Source organism: Crassostrea angulata, chromosome 3 (assembly GCF_025612915.1).
Source record: "Crassostrea angulata isolate pt1a10 chromosome 3, ASM2561291v2, whole genome shotgun sequence".
Classification (NCBI taxonomy): domain Eukaryota; kingdom Metazoa; phylum Mollusca; class Bivalvia; order Ostreida; family Ostreidae; genus Magallana; species Magallana angulata.
Window position 1 is genome coordinate 40192744 of NC_069113.1, and position 22633 is coordinate 40215376.

A 22633-nucleotide genomic window follows, 5' to 3' on the forward strand; every position below is an offset into this window, starting at 1 on the left:
CTCAACCTTTACCCTGCATGGATTTAAATTACCAGGGATTTTCCATCCAAAAAACTCCTTGAATATCTTTGTTTCGAATCCATTTTTATTTATAGCATTGAAACTATTTAGTTTATAGTTTGCACGGAATATAATAACACGGCAGATGCAGAGCATATGATAATAATCTACATTTGAATAAATGTAATTTAATGCAATGGCGTTTCAAGACTTTTTACAAAAATGCAGTAAACTAAAATAAAAAAATATTTTTACTCAAGTAAACTTGACGAATCAAAATAGAAGGAGAAAAAAAACCCACACTTATAAAAGTTTGCACGGGTATTTAAACACCTACCTATCTACACATATAAATGTGTATATTTTAAAATGCCACGTCATCTACCTTTTAGATAAATAAACATGTTTTTTGCAATTTTTACGACGACTCATGGTACATTATACTTATCTGTCTCTACAGACATATTTCATTAACGGATGGAAAGTTGATGTGTGAACATTTTTCACAAAAAATAATCGAGTATGGTCTTAATCAATCGGAAAAAAAAACCCACTTGTAAATGTTTTGGTATGAATTCTGTTTTCCAAAAACGTATGATTTAATTTCACACTAATTTTAACACGTCCGCAATATCTGGGGAAAAATATGTAATGGTTTGTTTTTCATATTGATCAAAATTTGCTGTGATGATCGTTCTTTACGTGAATCTAATTTCCAGGTACATAATTTGACAACTTAATATACTGTCCTTACAGGTAGAATTTATAAATAATTGTATATTTTCGTATTATATTCACATTAGCTGTACCATCTTTGTTGTATCTCAAAAACGTAAACAGCATGTAAACTACAACTATATAAAAATTGGAAAAAATTAACATTAGTTCATATCTGTATTGGAGAAATGCAATACCCAAACTGTTATCTATGTTTAAATATAGATTCGGAAAGCCCAAAAGGTAATATATAGGTAAAGGAAGTTACTATAACTAGTACGAAAAAGAGAATCGTTTGTTTCATATCTTGCCCTTTCCAGGAATCTATTGAAAGTACCTATATACATGCGCACTGCACTACTCACACATTCATTTTCTATACTTTGCAGAGGAAAAGAGGCAACCCACATACTGGATATCGATGTAAGTTTTATTTCAACGATTGCATTGTTTACAAAATATGTATCTTTTATAATTTGCAAGCTTAGTTTGCCTGGCAATTTACCATAACACGATGAGCTCAACGAAAATTTATCCACAACATCATACATACACGTGATATAATAGGTTGAAGGGCATCTAAATTACCTCGATATTAATAGTTTTATCATTTCTTTCTGTGTTGCATATCTGTGTGACATTTTATCTAGTTGACAATTACTTATAAAAAGCTTTTCATTTTTTTTACTATCAAAATAGTCTTTCTTTACTTAAAATAGTTTATTACTACAACACAATCATTTACTAGTTAACTTCCTTTTCTATCTAAATAGTACCATATAAAGTATATTTTGGAAATCATTGTTTCGCGTAGATTTTTAAGAAACTTTCATGTCTGACTGGAAAAACCAGACTTCAGAGTTTTAGCCAATCAAAACCAAGTTCGAAGTTCTTTACTATTTATTCCCCTTATTTTGAATTGCTGCCAAAATCCGACTTTAGACTTTGTGTCGTCTGATAGTAAAAAGACTCAAAATAAACAGATAGGCTTTCAACAATCCATTCGAAAATGAAAGAAGGAATGACATACTTGTGGTTTCCTATATCTCATTTAAAAAAATGTTAACAGTTATTTGTACATAAATTTACCTTAATACACTTACCTGTGTCCTATTTTAATGAATAGCTGTACATGAAATAGTATGCGACATAATACGGAGACCCCTTTTTTGTCAGCCGGTTGTAATTCATATCTATCATGGCTGATCGAGTCGTAGATAATAATGTATTTTATTTCCATCTGCTCAAATACAGTATTTGGGTGTGTGATGAAAAGAGGGATAAATGTATCAACTAAAATATAGTTTTCAACTTTTTGTTATTATAATCAAGGTTTTCGCGTAATTATTCAAACAGATGTGAAATATTATACATATATGACTAAGTATCAAACAATCTGATCATATAAACGAAAAAAAACAAACAACACCACAAAACATTAAAGATCGGTTTATAGGCATAGTTTATGTTTAATTATCACTTAGTGAACATTAAACGGAATTATTTCAACAGATTGTGACTTTTACCTTTTATCACAGCATAATGATAGCTTGACATTAGCCTGTCATATCAAATGTTGCAATGTTCTATTTGTATTGATTATCTTTTCATTTGTAATGAATAATTTTTAAATTTTCATGTCTTAAAGCTATTAATTTATAAATTTTTATTATTTTTGAATAATATATATATTATGATCTTTCATTTGAATTTCATTTTTTTTTCGTTTGTCTTACCAGGTTGTATATGATCTGATTATAATAATAAAATCCCTTCCAATACCAAAACTCACATGGTATAAGATAAAATATCATCGTTTAAAAGCAAAGGTTGACTTTATGACCTTTCAAAATCTCAAAGTATTGCCATATAAGGAAATCTTCTTTCACAGACATATGGAAAACAGCCAAAAAAATGAGATGTTGCAATATTTCCTGTATCAAAAAAAAACCATTCAAAAATGACTTTTAAACGATTATTAAGTATAAATATTTCATGACAAAAAGAAAAAAAAAACACATTCAAAAACGACTTTTGAACGATTATTAAGTGTACATATTCCATGACAAAAAGAAAAAAAGCCTTATGAAAATATTGACAATGTCTAAAGACCGAGCTCAAGACATCAAAGAAATCAGGCACAAGTAGTGACAGACATACTTGGACTGACAAGTAAATGGAAAAACAATAAAAGTATTTTTTGTCGGAATTAATAATTCCTCCAAACAGATTTTTTTAATTTCGTCCTTTTTATCCTTTTTTAAGAATTTAAAATGGGGATAATAATTTTACGGGTTAAACACTCCTTGCAATTCCATCTTTTCATTTCGATAATGCAAGTAGAAAATGTAGAAATTATAAAATGCAAATGAAATACAAATAAAAAAGTTATACATTATAATAGGAAATTAAACAAAGCAATTTAAATAGAAAATAATTTTATTACAATTATTCCTATTTAGAAAACGTAATTGGAAAATATTTCGTAACCTTTAACACGCCTTACATTGATGATTCAAAAAGATAATGTTTATGTAGTTGTTGCATGTGTCAAAAAGCTTTGAGTTTCTTAATGCTCTTAATTTTGGGTTGTTTATTGGGTTTTTTTCTTGAACTAAATATTAACTAAAACAACCTACTACATACTTATTCTCGTGACTTATTTGTTATATAAAGAGTGTATCTAAAATTAAGTTGTATTTTTCCTGCAACGTTTAATATAGTTAAAAAGCCGTTGTAGTAATGGTATCATCCTTACAATTCATAAAATAGATAAACAATATTCCTATCAATATATCATACAAAGTAGTTTAAGCAACAAAAAGCATTCTCATTCTGACATCCGTTGAAATGGATTGTTGCTTTTGTGCTGGTCTTTGGCCAAGTACTAGAGAAAGTTGACTTATTTCTAGCATAATGGTGTCTAAAGTCAAGTTTTAGAAAAAAAAATTCATGATCATAACGAACAGACAGAAATATTTTATAATACTATTCTGAATATTTTTCTGAAGGGTTGAAGGGACAACACCCGTCTTTTACTTTTGGTTTCTTTTTTTTTTCTAGCACGCAACGCAAAAAGGGTGGTGCGTTAGGATTTAGGAAGAAATGGGAATAGAAGTTTACGAACAAAAGGATGTTAGGGTTCTGAAATAGATATATTTTTGATTCTGGCGCCAGCATAGCTATGACTTCCAGTTATCATCATGAATACATTACATAAAAGTGATCAGTTTGGATACAAAGCACACAAAATCATGTCATAGCAATAAAATACAACTACATGTAACAGTTTTTCACATATTTAAATTCCTGTGCACGTTACAACATTTTCTTCTACGCATGTTACTTTTCCATTGATGAAACTTATTAATTCATTATTAAATAGAAATATTCGTATCGAAATTTTTATACATTTCGTATTTAAAAAAAACAACCAAAAAATTGATTTTTAAATATCTAAAATAAAAAAAATAATGCCAGCTCTGTGTATTTAATTTAACTATACTAGGAAATGTAAAGTGTTGAAAACATGTGTATAAGAAATATTTTCGTTTCTTTAATTGAAAAAAAAAAAAAATGTATATCAGAAACAGTATCTAAACATCCCTTTCCTGTATGATTTTAAAAATAATAAATCTTGCATTCTAATTTCCATAGTCTATATGATAAAAGTATTTGACACATTTCGCAAAATGCCTGTTGAAATAATTTCTCTCTTTTAACAAAACATATGAAGTTATAAAATAGAGCAAGTGGTGGACATGTACCATCATATTTATCTTATGATCGAAATCAACTATTTTTCAGCGATTAACTTCCTTAAAAGTTCATGTACTATAAATGTTTATGTTATGCGTCACGTAACACTGAAAATATACACGTACATATCATATTATAATAATTGACAAGAAATTTAGTTTTCTAAAAAGATATACAGATAAGGGATAAGTAATTCACCAACAAAATTTAGGATTTTCCTTGTATATGAACATGTTTTTTATTCTAAATATTATTGAGTATTGCTTTAATTTCAAGATGTGTTTCACAATTATAAAATTTTTATAAAAAAGGTTTCCAAATGTTCTCTTAACACTGTTCAAGACACAACATTTGTTTTAATTGACCAAAAGGTTCCAGTGAAAATCAAAACTATAACTGTTAACAGACGGACAGGTGCTTGAACCTTAAGCGAAGAGAAGCTAAAATACTTGTTAGTTTTCTTAAACGATTTTGGTACTTTTTTTTTTTACTTTAAAAGCCAAGTCTTCCTTGTACTTTGCAATGTCAGTCGACCGAATTTACACATGTATTTATTTCCTCTGTACTTTAAGAGGAAATTGTCCATGATTTTGTTAAAGCGATATTTCGGTGAATGATGTAATACTTATATCAATACTATTTATTTAATTAATTAATTAATTGTTAAAACAGTAAACATATTTTATTAAAAACATCGAAACAAAGTGTCTTGAATAAGGCATAATAAGGCTAAGAGACATTTTTCAAATGACTGTTCAACCCCAATGTTCTTATATATTTAATTATAAAAAAACGATGACAACGAAGTTATATTTAGCGCTTTATTTTCAAACGTTAATCATAATCCTTACACAAACGAAATGCAGTGAATTCTCTCTGCATGTTATATATTGATAAAAATGCAGTAAATAGTTGATACTTGTTATTTAATGGCTAATAAGAGAAATATTCAGAGAACAAGGAAACGCTCATCTAACCGCCCTTGCTGTGCAGTGGTAGAGCAAACGTGCTTAATCCGGTCTTGAGTGAACGGAAATTTTAATCCCTTCAGCAAAGGAAGATAATTTTTTCTCCATATGAATCCCCGTGGGGCCTCGTTCAAAAATCACATGAAGTTCTGTGTCACAGACGGTGATTGTACGATTAATTTTCGTCACTATATAATAACAGGCAAATTATGTAGATCTGAACAAAAAAAATTTATAGAATTGCAAAATTATTTCATATAAGGTTAGTAAATGTACGACAATTTCATTATACCATCTACAATGATAATAAAAGTAATATTTTATATATTCACGAGAATAAATGACCTTTCACAGATTAAACGTCTGTCATGCCACTTCCCCCGTTTTAATCTTAACATTTAAACCTTTTTGAAACTTTATTTTTACTCATGAAAGATCTAGGGCACCCTTATCAAGTATACTATTATAATAATATATTACTTCTATATATACAAAAGAGAAAACAAGGAATGCAGAGTTGTATACCTTTGAGTTTTACTAGTAGTTTTGTCAGTTATTGGTGCTTTTGTTTCTACTTTTGTTATTTCATTCATTTATATTGGTGATACCTCTTACCAACGATAGTTAAATAAAGAATACAGATGGTTAAATCATTGAAAACTATTCCGTTTTGATAAGATATTGATGCATCATCTTTTGATTTTTTTTTTTTGGCGTGGTCTCAGGGATTTCCAGTTTTGAGAGTCACCTATTTGCATTAGCGTGGTCATATATGACATAAAACCTGTAAAAGGCAATGATAACAATAGTAGCTGAAGTTAGTCATTAAGTTTCATCTTCTTTACATTAGGAAATCAGGGCTTCTTACAGCTGGTCTAACAAAGTAGACAGTCAGTCTGCATTTAATCTAACGGTAAGACTTTAGAAAACTTTTCTTCTTTTTAAACAATCTGCAGGGGAGGTTTTTTTGAGTGGAGTAAAACACACCTGGGCACCAGGCCCCCGCAGAGTGACTTAAGTAAGGCCCTCTTTAAAGCCCTTTCAAAAATTAGCGACCGATGCAAGTTCAAACTGCAGTTGCAAAATAGCACTCAATAAATGAAAGTACAGTCCATAATTGAGGGACAAAACATGTAACAAGGAAATTCGATATTACTTTGTTGACATTTGAAACGTTTGGCGTTTCAAGGTTTTGATATCTTTAATAATATGATTTGACCCAATATCCTAAATTACCACTGACACGTGGGTAAATAAATATAGACATCCTAGGTAAATGGGTTCTTTGTTCATGCTACACTTGCGTGTCAATATGGATTTCAATATCAAAGTGGGTTTGATCATTACATACAAATCAGTTAAAACTTCTTTGCAGAGGAAAAAAATATCTTTGAACCATAATTCTCTATCCGATGTTATTGCCCCCAGAAACCCCATAATAATGTTTATATTCAATGAGGTTTTAATTTCTTTTACTAATGTAGACCAAATGTTATGAAATAGCTATCAAGGAAAGGGGTAAAGGTAGACATAACATAAAAAATAATAAGATGGAACAATCTTCTTAAGGTTCTGTTACCAGTAACACAAAGGAACAAAGACACTTTTGACTGCACAATTAGAAGCGATTAACTGACAATCAAACACAAAGTCGAAAGAAAGAGACGTGCGTAATAGATATATTAGTGTGGATGGGTTTATAAAGCGCCCGTCTATGTTGACACTCATTTGTCATCTAGCCAAAACGTTACCTCAATGATTGAATCCTTTCCGCGGAGCTATTAGTATATGAATTTTGACATCGCCAGAGGCAGACAAGGAGAATAACGTAGGCCTGCGATGCACTCGATAGAAATTGAGATATCGCCATGGCGGTACCTAAGAATTTCATACCTATGTCAAAAGTAGTAAGAATAACAAACGTGACATTGTTTGAAATCGGTGGAGATTTTTATCTCCACCTTTTAATAGCTTTTGATTAGCGATTGTTGAACCCAGGAGTATGATTACATACTTCCTCTCTTGGCAGCTTGTAGTGCAATCACCCAAGTCGTTAATAACGCTGTAGAGTCATCGCATCATATTGAGGATGGATGGATAGGAACATGTATGGCATCCTCTGATGAATTCTCTTCAGTGATGTAATTAATGAAAGTTTTCTTTGAAATATTATGAATACCCCTAGTTCTTATTCATTGTTTGCATCATTGGTTTTAGAGGATTTCATAACAAGAGCTTTTTATCAAATGTATCTTATATAGCATTAATCTTATCAAATCATATTTTTTTTTAACTGAACTGCTAACGAGAGGGAAATTACAGTATTTTGAAACAGTCCTTAGAAAAACATAACCTGTACTAATCAATATATTTCCGTTGTCATACACTATAACAATGACAGAAACCACAAACCTATATGATATGATGGTACTAAGGAAATGCAGCTTTTGTTTACTTGTTATCATTTTATTTACACTAAAGATTAACCCTTAACTTCCTTTTTAATTTTTTTTAATTTCAATAAGGCAGGTTTTAAGTGACGTGGTTATTGCTCTGATTAGTAACATGTATTGTTTGAAGTTATATTTGAAAACAAACGGAAAATTAACGACATGAGTACTCTATTTAAAGATCGTTTAAACAAGATAAAAGTTGTTAAGTTGTTGCAACCTAATTCATTGCTAGATTGTAGTCATTTGCCAAAATATCTTTCCGGCGCTCCATTAGGATAGCAAAGGTCAAGAACAGATGTAACTTTAGTTTTGATATTGCATAAATCTATTTTTACGCAAATATGATATGAATATTGATACAACGTTTGTATCTATAACTCTTATCTATGAGTTATACGTGTATAAAATTAAGCACGATTAACTAACATTAACAGCAACCAAATTTGTTCCCTATATATGTACATCGGTTCAACGATCATATTTTATAAACCTCTCTGTTTGAAACACTCTCAATATTTTCTAAATTAACCGTTCAGTTTCTTGTTTACAAAACCACACATATATTTGCAAATACAAAATGATGAAATCTGCAATGGACGACTCTTTTATTAACATTTTGAATTATATGAGGTACGAGTCTTTTATGAATTTTATAAAAGACCATGACTTATAAATATATATTCAAGCCGGAGGAGGCACGCGTTTTACACATTGTGTTTGAAAAGTGCAGCCTATATCAGAGATCGGCTGATTGCTGACCGAGAAGCTGTAACAAAGATTTCCTGTTTTCTTCTGACACGTAAGAGGGGGTTTGACACGATTTGAACATGTTCCAACGACCCAAAATAACAAAAAGAATTATGAGTAATGCGTGTCATAAAAATAAGCCTAAAAGATGACATCCCTGCTCACAACTTCTGCAGAAAAATAGTAGAATGATATTTTTTTTTCTCATTCAGATTCATTATCCATCAATTAATACGATTAATCAATCAACACGACATGACATTCTTATCAAGTTACAACTATGTATTCATAGTTGATAGAATTATTACAATCTTTGACTGTGATTTTACTGTTTCATTCGCACAATTTTAAAGATAGCATAATTTTAAATTCAAAGCTTGTCTATATTAACAAATCAGATTACCTAATAAATATAGTTTTAATTAAAACTTAATAATTATTAAAAGATAAATTAACAGTATACAGTAAATATGTTTATAAAATACATGCTAATGTGGTATTCAATATTTTAATACATACTTACACTGTAGATTTAGTGTGTGTGAAAAGTTACGACACAAAATTCAGAGCCAGTATTTTATCACATTTACCTCTGTAAGTATGTGAGTGGCAGTTGAAATCTAACACATCTATAAAGATATTTTCTGCTCAGAATTATAATGATTTTTTTAATACAGTGTATAGAGAAATGTGTTGTTAGGGAAATCAACATTTAAAAAAAATTCAAATAAGTTGTTTTACTAAAAACTGGAAAACTTTTACAAAGTTTTGTGCTGGATAGGTAACAGATGTGTCATTTAGTAAAATGAAAGGTCTACACTAAATCTAAAAAAAAAATGGGTGACAAATGCATCGTATTGAATAAATACAACCTGTCATCTGGTAACATCAGGTGACATAATCCAGGTGTTCCCTGCAATGCCCCCAGTTTATAAAACTTATAAAACTTGGTGATCAACAAATATTTAAATATAATTTTAACTGTTACTTAGTAAAGAAAAAATCCAAATATTATAAAATTTGAAGATTTTCCTATATCTACATGTATATTACTGCAGACCTCATTGTCTTAATAAAGAAAAATATGATCTATATATATATATGACAATGGCCATCCAGCGCTTTAAAATGGACTTAGACACGATTTGACATCAAATTTTAAATTCAAAATTCACAAAATTTTATTTCATTTTTTTTTTATATTTTGTGTTTAAAATGGTTTACTTGTGCATTTTAATTGATAGACCAAAATTTGAAAATACTTCTCCAGTGTTATGATAACATTTATGAATAATATTTTGTTTGAAAATATTTTATTGTGTTAATCCATTTACAAAATAGGAACATGATCTAATTTCATAAACAACTTACAAGTTCATCTCTTGGTGTGAAATTAACAGTTACAATTTTGTGTTATTACACAGTAGAGAGCAATGACAAGTGGCACGTGTGTATTGTCAGTTTGTTTAAATATTAAGTGCTTAGAAAAGAAAGGTGCTCACATATAAGAACACTAATATATAGTATACTTAATGTTGCGAGTCCTTTTTGGCTGCTTCCCCAAGTCTAAGGGGTTTTATACAAAAGAATGAGTCTTCCATTTTGATATACCGTATTTTGCAAACATGGTAAACACTTTTTTCTACCCGGGAAACATTTTTTTTACGATTTTAATGCATGATTTGTTTTGATAAATGAAAAATTGTCAAAGGAATAAAGGTATTTAGATGGTTTTCATATAATATAAAGAAAATACTTCATATCATTTAACCGTATATGCATCTAATTATCGAAAAATAAACATTTCAATTAAATTTCGAGTGAATTTTCATTTTCCATATTTCCTTCTTCTGTGAACTAGGTTCACATTAGACAAAAACGTATGATGTGTATTCTATTAATTTTTTTCTTCGAAAAAAACCTGGCTTCAATGCATATTCTCAATATAAATGCATATAACATGGATGGTTTCCTCATTAGAGTTTGATTATTTTAAGTAACCCAAAATATTTACTGTCATAATTCAGTCAAATCTGTCGCAAAAGTTAGCGAGCCGTTTCCTGTACAGTATATCACGCGGGGTCGTCATTCCGTCATGTCTATATATATGTCAACTGAAACAAGATTGAGGGTATGTAACTTTAACGAAATTTTAATATTTTTTCTAGAATTTTCTCTAAACTGTAAAATTCAATGTATTTCATATGAAACATGAAATAGATCTACATGTATTTCAGGCACCATGCTAAAGTTAATTATTTGGCATCATTGCACGTCAGTGTTGGTTTATATGCCAGTGGATGGCTTGAGATAATGGTTATTTGACAGTTAGGTTTTATTTCCATCTTCGTATTGAGAACGATTTAATTTTACACAACATGACAGCATGCAAGTAACATTTAACAAAGAAGCAGGAAAAAATTGTTATTTGTAATGTTTGTTTTACCGCTGTGTCCTTTCTGCTAAATTTATTTCAACAAAAAATAAATTTAAATAAACTACAAAAATAATCTCGCGTTTTATATTTTATTTCTTAAAATAAATTATATAAGAAAGGACAGTCAAATAAGCCAGGGCAATTAAACAAAATATTTGCTACAACCTTTTAAAATATGACATCAAAAATCGTTTTACTTAAAATAAGTAAATAATAGGAGAAACTATTCACAAATGGTGAAACATAATTAATAAAATGAATGGAGAGTAAAAATAAATGAGGATTTTAAACTCTCTTTAATCATTCGATTAATGAGTTGTAACGCTGGTAAATACCAGTTAATTTGTGTCGCATTAAGGTTTATATCCCAAAGTAAAACAAAAACCACGGATTTCAATTGCGGCTTCAACAAAAGATCAATGGATCCGAAATTTTAAGAAAATCTAAAATAAAACAAAAAAGAGATATCGCTATGAACTGTCGCCCGGAGATTTCGTTCGGTCAACAGTCGATAGAATAAACGATATGAAATCATGATGTCCTCAGGCAAATATAACAGTCTATGGATCTTATTGTTATGAAATCATCGCATGTTTTTTTTTTCGAAAGAGAACCCCGATATGAAATAAAGCTATTTCACAGTCTTGATCAATATTTTTGGGATCGTCACACGGTCTCTGATCCAAAGCTACAGCTTTGTGGATGTAATAACTCCATTAACCTTTATCATTTCAATTATGGAACATTTCGGTTTGATGTGCTCTACCTCGGGTGGGACAGCACAAATACTATGATTGCATTGTCAAAAATGGTTTAAAGAAGTTTTTCTTTAACTAAGAAAAACAATGCAAAATGAAAAAGTAAACATAGGAAACCTTTATTAAATATCAATCTAAATTTTGAAATTTAGAGTAAAGGAAAAATGGGAATGTGAGCATCAAACATGGTCTTCTGGTAAATATTTTCATTCATATTGCCTGTTATATCTATAATTACTTCCAAACCGTTTACACAAAGTTTCCTTCTCAAAAAAATTAAAATATTAACCAATCAACTTTTCACATTTATTTAGTCGTATTGTTTTTTTTTCTTCTAGATAACAATTTTGCAATTAACAAAATACAAAAATTCGCGATTAAATCGTGCAATTCGCCATAATCAAATGCAGATACCATTCTAGGAAAGTTAAATAAGTGTTAAATTTGCTTTATTCTAAAAATAGATGTTATCATCATTGCCCGATTTTGATCAGTATTCATAAAGTACTTCAACAGACTCAGTAACTTGAAACACTTTGCATTATGCTTCAACTCTGCAAAACAACACTGAATTTCTGTAGGAGAGAAAATTTACAGAAAAGTTATAAAACTTAAATTTTGCACAATTGATCCAAAGAGAAGGGACTGTGCGAAAACTCTACCTCCTCGGACCATCAATGCTGTAAAAAAAACTTAAGAGCGCGAAAATTCTCTATTGCGTCATGTGTATCTAACCAAGGTCAAAGCTTTGGCGGGATATATTTTCTCGAATGCTTGCCATAACTGGATAAAACAAAATATCGACGACAGCGGTGAGGTAAAGGGCTTACGCTTAATTATCAATAATTAAGGTGCATGTTATCCTGATTGAATGTTTTAACATATATTTGCATATTTTTGAAATTGATTTTAGAATTACAGCATGGAAGATTTTCACCATACGTTAATCAATGCACTAATCTTATATGAGTTATTTAATTAGTAGTGATTATTTAAGATGAAGCTATTATGAAATAGGGTTTGGAGTTATAAATTATTCTAATAATTCTGAAATAAAATTTTAATTTTAGACTACTCCAATTTGTACTATAACATAGACAATATACGCACATTAAATATAAAGATTTTATAGAAGTTAAAACGGTGAATTTTAAAACACTTTTTAAACTCTAGAATACTATATAAAGGAGGGTTTTTTTCTATCCATTAAACATATTGTTAATAGAATCGCAGATTATAATTCTTTATGTTTTTAAATGAACGCAAGGTAATGTTTCAATACTAATGTTTAATTCAAATAGTTTATGTTTTCAGGCTCTTGCAACTTCCATCTAATTATTTTACCAACGTCAATTCATTATGAAAAAAAAAAAAATTTTATTTAGTGACTTAAGATATTTCAATAGAATATAACAAAGTTAATGCGCTGTTGTTGTGGGTTTTCAATAAAAAAAATGGTAACAAGTAACAGTGAGTATAATAAATCAATGGATATAAAAAGGAGACTGATATAAAAGTCCGCATCGTCACTTATCTTTTTCAATTAGTATTTTAACGATGTCGCATCAAAGACGATTTGATTTGAGTGCAACAATTAATAATTCAACGCATTCAATTCCATCGAGTTCAAAGTACAAAACAATTTTGTTACTTCCTTATTTTAAATTTTTTTCAATATTTTTTTCTGTACGAACTTGGTCTCTATTTCGCTCTCGGCTCTGACTCACGGTAGAACATACAAATCGTTCGACGTTTTCCATAAGTTAGTAATCGGAACCAACAAACCCTCTGAACTTCATGCTCGAGTAAACAATTGTTGATGAGTTGTAAATATATGTCACTCGTTACAAACCAACAACATCGGAGCAGGTGCGTGGCAGGGATAAGAATAGAAACTTCACAAAGAGACTGAAATTTACCGTCAATACAAGTATACACAATGATTCATGCATTTGCTTCCGTTCGTATCCATGGTGAATTTTACATTTACTACCCCGACTGGTGTCCGAACCATCACTTATACGCCATTATCATGAAAATTAACGAGAAATTTATCAGGTGTCTGGGGGAGAAATTGAAAGAAATTCAAACAAAGCGGCTGCTTGTGTTTATGTTTCTTATATATCTTGTTTTGACGTCCAAGCAACAAGAGAGAGGCAGCTTTATTTATAGATAATTGACCTCGACGTGGAGAGAGAAATAAGTTCACACGTTTAATGCGCATGCAAATGAATATGCTAATAACCGATGTTTAATACACAAACGTCAGAGCCTGTGTTTTGTTCTCCACGCTTCATTTCGATCGAGAATAGACAGACTCGACGAAGATGAAAAATGCCCCCAGGAAAGTTGTCCTTAGTGTCAGTGTTAACTCACTCTCTACCTGGTCCACATAAGACAGACACCCATCGTGTCAGTGGACCACTAGCGAGTGTCCCAGATTACGAGCTTAGCCTAAATATAACCTTGTTTATATATTATGAAAGACCTGGAAATCCCCTTCTAGGCCAATCTATTTTTGTTGCTGGTGCAATGTTTTGGCCTTGAATTTCAAGTGTATATTGTCTCCAAGGTTCCATGTTGAAAATGATATCAACTAAAGTTTAGTACCGACAGTTTCATGAAACTGTTCGGGCGGTTGCAAAGAATATTTCGAAGTTAGGTTTAGTGTTACTTCTTAATCATCCAATCGCTAGAAAGTAAATCCCGCCCCTCTCTCGTGTCATCAGATCGTTCGCAAGCCAGTACTTGAAAAAAAACTACGATACACACAGCTGATGTGTAGTAATCGCGAGTAGCTGCGCACTGAAATCATTGTTTACATCACAGTGCACGAGCCAGTGGGGCAGATTAAAACTACTGAAGCGCCAAAAAAGTACTTCCATGACAAGGTAAAGTTTAATTATCCCACTTAGTTTTAAATATGCCTGACAAAGAAACTATCCTCCCTTTTGTGTATTGAGTATATATAGATGTATATATATTCATGCACGTGGTCTGCTTGTGTCGACTGTCAGAGGTTTATCGACAAGAAATAAATACTGCGCAATTTATGGCATAGTGGCGCGTAATGCAAATCAGAAAGTGGTAGGAATTAAGTTTTAGGACAGGTACTTCCCAAAACATTGTCACGTGTTTTCTCCTCCTAATAAGTTCCAGAGATTGTGTTTTTGTTGTCATTTGGAATTTGGATGTTGACATATTGACCCATCTATATGGGCTAAGAACAAACACTTTTTGAGATCACTGTAAGGTTTTAAAGGAACACATTTCCTACTTATATGGTAGGTATCTATGATTTTCATCATGTTTTATTGCTACAGTTTCTTTCTATCTCTGTTTATTTACTTTGTTGTACTTTGTTTATTTTGAACACGTGTTAAAGGTATTGCAGATGTTATTGCAATAGCGAAATCATTTGAGAATATCTTGTGTTTATAAGATTATTTTAAATAGTTCTTTTGAAGATTCATTTTTTGCCAGTCTGATAATTTATTTTTTTACCTGAATAAATCTGATTTATCGTTATTATTTTTTATATCACTTGGATTTATTTTAGAAAGATTTCTTTCATCAGTCTAAACGTGATATGAAACTATTAAATGGCAACTTATGGGTGATTTTGAGGACTTTATTAAACTTGTTTAAAATAACTTTTCGTTAGCCAAAGAAAATACCATGTCACCCAAACAAATAACAAAAAAGTTGAAAATACCATTTTTAAAATTTATAATGAAACTTTTTAAAAAATTTTTAAAGATAAAAGCATGTAATTAGTTTAAGCTCAGGCTTAACTTCTTTGTTTATTTTTATTTAATTAATCCATTTCTTTGTTTATAATTATCAATTGATTTTTATTGAACAATTCGTAACCAAATAATGAAACTAAAGAAAGACAATTGTAGGTAAATATCATTTTTTTAATTGGATAATAATCCGCCAAAAGGAGAATTTTCTAGCTAATTTGAATATCCTCTGCATAATTGTCTTCTAATTCTAGACATTACACGAGACGTTAAGTTTTCTATCGTGAAAATTACCTGGGCGCATGAAGTCTGGTTTACCTATATGGCTTATCTTTACAAACCAAAACTTCTGTTTCGGAAGTGAATCGTAATCGTAGTAATAGTAAATGCAGGAGTGCACCGCAGAGCAACGACCCCGTTAAATTCAATTTTCGCCTACAGCGAGTCTCCATTAAATCTCTTTAAAGGCCGAACATTTTACAAACGCCCCTTTTTTTACCTGTACAAACTTCAAAATGATGCCGCTTGTCAATCAAGTTAGAAACAATAGCACCCAGTTTGATTGACGTGATCGTCCGAGCGTGATCTTGCCAGGTCCGCGGATTTCTGTTTACTAGCAATTAACAACGTTATCTTTGATATCTTCCGTCATGTATTAAAAGGGGGAATTGAAAATTGATTTTTAAACATTACCAGTATTAAAATTGGATGAAAAATAATTATTCAGTGATTGAAAATACGCACAATTCTTATTTTAATTACGTTGAATGTGTGTGACCTAATAAATTCCACGAAAATGCATGGACAGCTCCAAAACATATAAAATTTTCTTTTTACAACAAACGTACAATATGCTACTAAAGCTATATTTACTGGTAAGAAGTTGGTGCATGTAAACGTCACTCCATGAAAAACGAACTCCATTAATTGTCGACGTATAATGGCTGTCTTTACATTCCACATTCTTACTGATCGTATGGTTTTCTTATACAATTATAATTGTTAAAATTAACTTTTTAAACAATGTCAAGTGCTAAACACAATGTACCGAGTTCTACTTTTATAGCAGAATCAATTTACTGCATTTTTTCAATTGTGCTTTAATTACGTGTGCTTAGAGAAAATTCGGACGACACATACCATTTCAGTATAAAATCGCTTCGTATGGTCATTAGAACAATAAGATATTTAAACTAAGACCAATTCTGACTAACTCCTTATTTCCTGTGTATTAATTTGCCTCCTTGTGTATAGCGATTAGCAGTGTTCACGACCACAGGTAGACTGCAAGCCCCGGAGGCTTTCACACCTCTAATAATTAAGCCCCGCCCTCACCTGAGATTTACCACCCGGTAAAAATGTTCGGCCTTTAACCGGAACTTTACAAGGGATTAAACAAATTTAACATGAAACAAAGGGTTGTCCACTTTTAGGAATAACAACAAAAATTGTTCAATTTTAAAAATAAGCGAGGAAAATATTTTGAGATATAAAACGGGCGCGCTAATTTGGGGGATGATTCGTAATTAGCACTATTATGTATAGCATGAGTGCAGATGACAGGTATAACGCAATGTTATGCCCAACATTTGATTGGTGCTGACCTGAAGGGCAGCGACAGGTAGGGAAAACGATGCCGTCAGAGTTTCTCTTCGAGCTTGTGCAATACCTGTATCTGTCATCACCATACAGGGGAGGTAGTTTCAACGCTTGTCCGTGTAAAATTTGACAGCTTTATGGGGCTTACGTCAAGATATCCTTAAGCTTTCTAACAGAGTTTTAGCCCGCCAAAACTTCATTATTAAATGATGAACTCTCAGGTTGCACAATGCACATTGCCATGGATTTGTCGTGCTTGAATGTGCAACAGGTAAATTTTCACCTGAAGCTATTTAAAAGTTCTCTGTTATTTAGACAAAGATGCGAGGCGTTTTAATGAGAAACCCTAGACATGCGATGCTACTGATATGGTTACTTTTCGAAAAAGATGTGGATTGATTTGAATTTTACTTTGTCATTAATCCCACGAGCGCGGACGAGCGTCTTCCGTGTTTTATATGCTTATCTGAAAAAATCAAACAACATGTCAATTTTTGGATTCGCTCGTCTGACTATCAATTGGCAAAATAATAATGTTGTCTCTTTAAATCTCTGTTGATAAGTTTACATGCACAGTGGGAAGACGCGGCCCAGTTTTTTGCTTGCTGCACTTTGCTTTGTTGGGTGCGTGACTTGTTCTTACTACATAGATACAACTTAGTGATATAGGTCGCAAAGGCCTTTGAAAAACCCCAACAAAAGCTTGATCTGTGCGTAGACTAGACGTAATTTACCACCTAATACACTGGCTGACTCATTTGCGGTCAAGAGAGATTACTTATTAAATATTGTAATAAGATAATACTTCCAGATCAATGGTCTGAACAAGTGGGAGATCTTTGAAAAAATTAACAATAATAACGTTTAAATTGGTTTTCATTCATTGTGAGGCTCACCACCAAACCTTTTGAAAGTTTATGAAAAGGCTTACAAGGCATTATGATTGGATTACAATTAGGGGACTTTGTCTAATTTGCAACTTAAAACAGGAATAAGGTAAACTTACCAACGAAGAACAAAATCACATTATAACAAAAAGTCTTTTTTATCCTGATCCGAGTTGTTGGAAGAAGTTCTAAACGTCAACTTTGGAGATGTTTTTTTGTTTTCTTTATAAGTTGGTAGCCGTCCAAAAGTTAAGGTAGAGTGAGTCACCTCAATAGTCCAATGTGCCTTAGCGTGCGGTAGTTTCAGAACTTTATAATATAAAAAAACTGAAATATAGAAATAAGAGTAGGTTAACAAAGACACTTCTGCACGTGCAAAATTAATAACTATATAATTTATTGCATTGTGAATGGATGAAAGTTGTTCGATAATAGTTATTAAAAATTTCAAGGCATGTTATTATGCAGATGTTCGCTGGAAAATAAGATGTCATAGGTAAATAAACGAGAATAAAAAAAATTTTTGACTTTGATATTCGTTTTGCTTAAAACTTCAAAGAGACATTATTCTTATTCAAAAGAAACCCAAGTTACTTTGTCATAAAATCATCAACTGATAAAAGATAGTTTTTATTTAAACAAAGTTACGTTTCTGAACTTGATCTGTGTGGACTTCTTGTGTGGTCAGAACTTCAAGGGTAATTAATGGTCATTTCCATGGTCAATCGTTTTCGTTTGGGTTAAATCTGATTAAAAGATCGTGTTAATGTCATAATCTTGGTCTAATACTGTTTACTGATCTCAGCGTTAACTCTGATTAGCCTCTAGTAAGTCTTTAAAGCGATCCCCCTGGCTTTTGCAGTTAAGTTGCAAGCAGCCGACCCGTGCAGCAGCATGTTCTATAACCAGCAACCGCAAATTTGGGGTTTCTACCCACAAACTCATTACACCCCTTCTTATCGTTATCATGATGGTTTCAGTAGAAACGGATTTCTTCCTGGAGACAATTGCAATTATTTCAATGCATTTACAGGAAACTTACCGATGATGAGCTCCAGATCCTCGCCTCCTCGCGAACGCCTGGCTTCGTCTGGAAGCGTCCTAAGCGATGACAGCGAGATGATGGAGGGTCTGGACGATGTTGACTTTGAGGTGAGCGACCCTCGGCTTCGAAAGGCTGTGGACAAGGCTGGGAAAGAAAAGAATATCATGCCACTGATTAAAGAAGAACTGCGGCTCTCCATTCTCACCCGGAGAAACAAAGAAGGAAAGGGAGACATTGTCATCGAGGAAAAGAAGCATCAAGTTAAAAGGGCAAGTTTTGTTTAAGGTTTGACAAATAAGATATGTTTTAATAAAAATGGTAATATAAAAATACATAATATAGGAATATCTATAACAGATTCTTACGCCTCAAGAGAAAGAGAGGAAACTTCGCCGCCAGGAACAAAACCGACGGGCGGCCAAAAAATGCAGAAAGAAAAAGAAAGACTGTGAAGTTACCATAATGAAGGTACTTCAAATGTTATATTACCAAAAAAAGTAGCAAAAGTTAAGTTATTTAAAAATATTAATACAAAATAAAAGTTATAATACTTTTTGAAATCAAACCCTTATTATTTTACTTTAAAAGGCATATAACTCGGAAAAGGACAAGAATCACAATTTGTCCGTTGAAGTCGAGGAATTAAAAAGGGAGAAAGAAAAACTAGAAGAGTTTTGGCGAGACCATATATCAAAATGTTCATTGATCCAAAATCAAAGCACATTCGTGCCCATCCCCGATATCGCACATTTACCCATGCCATGCAATGCACCCATCTCGCCCTTCGATACCGGCATGTCATCAGCCACAGAGCCAGACACCCCTAATCCAACGACTCCACATACACCCGGTCAAACCTTCAGTTTCTCACCTCTTCCGTTCAGCAATTATACAGATAACGAAGAAATCTACACCGGAGAAAAGGACGAGTGTCCAACTCACACCGACTTCTCTGGTTTTACTCAACCGAATCTGGACGACTGCTTTGGTAGTGAACTGGAGAACATCGATATAACGCCTTTTGCCAGTTTCAACAATTCTCCAGATACGTCTCAGTATCTGGGAACTGGTCAACTTAACTTTGAGGCTGCATTGCCAAGCAATCCTCAAGAAAGCAATAACCTCACTTCCGACGGAAGTGCAACGACATTGAGTGGACTGGAAGCATTTATAGACTTTCTCCATGGTCAAACTGGCGTTGACGCCAATGAGGACATCACGACAGAAACTGAATTTACCATCGCGTCATCACAGGCATGTGAAATCACTTCCTGCACAGAATTTCACGACACTATATGACATTTATTTTAGATCGACATCAGTCTGCGTCAAACGAAGGTTGAGCACTCATCATTCATAGCGATATGTGTTCAAAGAACAGTATGAAGAAGAAAATACTTTTTGTGCCAGTATGTTGTCTCAAGTCAAATTAAAAACCTACGTTTTATATACTTTATATAAAAAAATACAACAGTTGAAAAACGTATACAGGAATCCTGTAACTAGATAATAGACATAAACTGTTGAACCTCTATTTTTTTTTTCTCATCATGTTTTACTTTTTTTTCTTCGTGGTGATAACTTAGTGCTAGATTTAGACTTACTAACAAGTTTTGTAAAGGTATGTTTGTATCACGTGACATGCTCTCTGGTCAGAAGTTTTCACAGAAGATCTCCAATAAATGTACATAGTTGTTTTTTATTCTTTTTGGATTTTTTGAAATTTTTATCACTCTATATGATTTGCATACATGACAATGTATCAATTTTGTACATATTTTTTGTTGATTTGTATGTAAACATGTGCCAATGGACCAACAGTCGGGTAGGTTGGTGCATAGTACAAGTGTGAAATATAATTTCATGAATATTCATTATTTTGTCATATGCTCATTATCATATATGACATTAAATGTTTAAATGCACTTTTGATTTTTTCTGTTTTATGAAATCGAGACTTACCCAAGTACAATCATTGAAGAAAGGGCGACAACTTGAAATTAATGAAATAACTTAAATTTACGTGATTACCAATTATGGTGATAAATATTATGATAATGATAATTATAATCTTTGAAGGACAACTACTAGTATTTTCTCGGTAAACAATGTCAACAATTGAAGTAGTTCTGTGAATTAGGACTAGGGTCCATTAAAAAATGGGAACTTTGAATTTAGAGGGATTATTCAGAACACCGTTAAAGTATGCAATATACGATGAAATACCCTTTACTTTGATGAAAGCAAAATTTGATATACTAGGTATATACATGTAACTGGGGGTAAAATGTGTCAGTTCAATGTGACACAGGAAAATGTCAAACGTTCAACGCTTTGTAGTCGATTATGTAAAAGGAGTAAGTAAGTTTGTTTATATTTGATGACGAAATTTCATGAAGTACTTACCTGCGAAGAAACTGGACGAGAATGGTACAAGACTTTTGGGGAAATACCCATACCACGTTCGACTCTATTGCCGGCGTCTTCAAAACGTTTGGAATCTGTGTCCATCTTCTACATTGGTAAAACTTGTTACCTTGTTGAAATATAAAACAGGACTAGTATAAAAAAGTTCCCTCTCCTTTTCTAGATGACAGAATAATTAACTATACAGAGCAAACTGTATCACATCCTGTATAATGAATTTTTGAAAATAAATTGTGGTATTACCAACCAATAATTAAACATTTCCTTAAAGGAATCTTCAATTTACTTAAAACTGAAGTATTTTTGTAAATTAAAGTCTTTATATTTTATATTCCACAGATATTCACTGCATTTGAAATGATCCAGAAAAAAACACTGAACAGCTAACAACACTTAAAATAATCCATGAATTGCAACACGTTCCAGGTCTCTTCAGTGAAGTATATTTTTTATATTCACGAAAGTTTTCATTTTGTATTTAAATTTAGTACGTTCATAGAAATCTATAGTTCCTTAGTAACGGATATTGTGCACTGTTTCCTTAGAAACAGGTAGTAGAGGCGCTACTTTATTAACCAATGAAATTATCTTCACTTTTTTTCAAAAAAGGAAGTTAATTTGATTTTTCACGATAATGTAAATGTTGTTTTTTTTTTTATTTTATCTTATGTCTCAATATACACATCGTCATCCAATGAAATGAAAATGACATTTACTGATTTTGTAAATAACAGTGAATAATAACGCGTTTATTTGCAACTGATGTCATGTGTTTAGTGGGTTAAAATAAACTCAGGCCGTCTTCAACATTCACTATCTCTACAATACATGTAGATCTAAGCTTAACATATAGCTTTACACTTTTAAAATCTGATAATTTATGAGGATTGTCCCAAAATAGCGTAAATAGATGGCGTACTTCGATTATATTTGATACAAGAAATGGTCATCTTTTCTGATTTGGACTGAAATGAAAATCTGTAATATCTAATTAAGTGTATGATTTACAAATGATTCTCAGCTATAAGCTGGCGTGTGTTAGAGTGAAAATCTGCCTTATTTTACCTTTCATATACCCTTTTTCGTCGAA

At 31.8% G+C, this 22633-nt stretch overlaps 1 long non-coding RNA gene and 1 pseudogene across 3 annotated transcripts; one reads left to right on the top strand and one right to left on the bottom strand.

Annotated features, from left to right (window-relative positions):
- Positions 1 to 5398: 5398 nt before the first annotated feature.
- LOC128177172 (uncharacterized) lies at positions 5399 to 22053 on the bottom strand. Of its 3 annotated transcripts, XR_008242815.1 has the most exons (6): positions 21791 to 22053; positions 21523 to 21652; positions 19114 to 19260; positions 18720 to 18817; positions 18191 to 18398; positions 5399 to 5661 (listed from the first exon to the last, which is right to left on the bottom strand). It is a non-coding gene; the product is annotated as an uncharacterized LOC128177172 (long non-coding RNA). The 3 variants fall into 3 exon arrangements; XR_008242816.1 differs by lacking the exon at positions 18720 to 18817 and having other exon boundaries at positions 21787 to 22048; XR_008242814.1 differs by lacking the exon at positions 18720 to 18817 and having other exon boundaries at positions 21791 to 22047.
- Positions 12702 to 20344, top strand: LOC128177169 (protein c-Fos-like; annotated as a pseudogene).
- Positions 22054 to 22633: the final 580 nt, after the last annotated feature.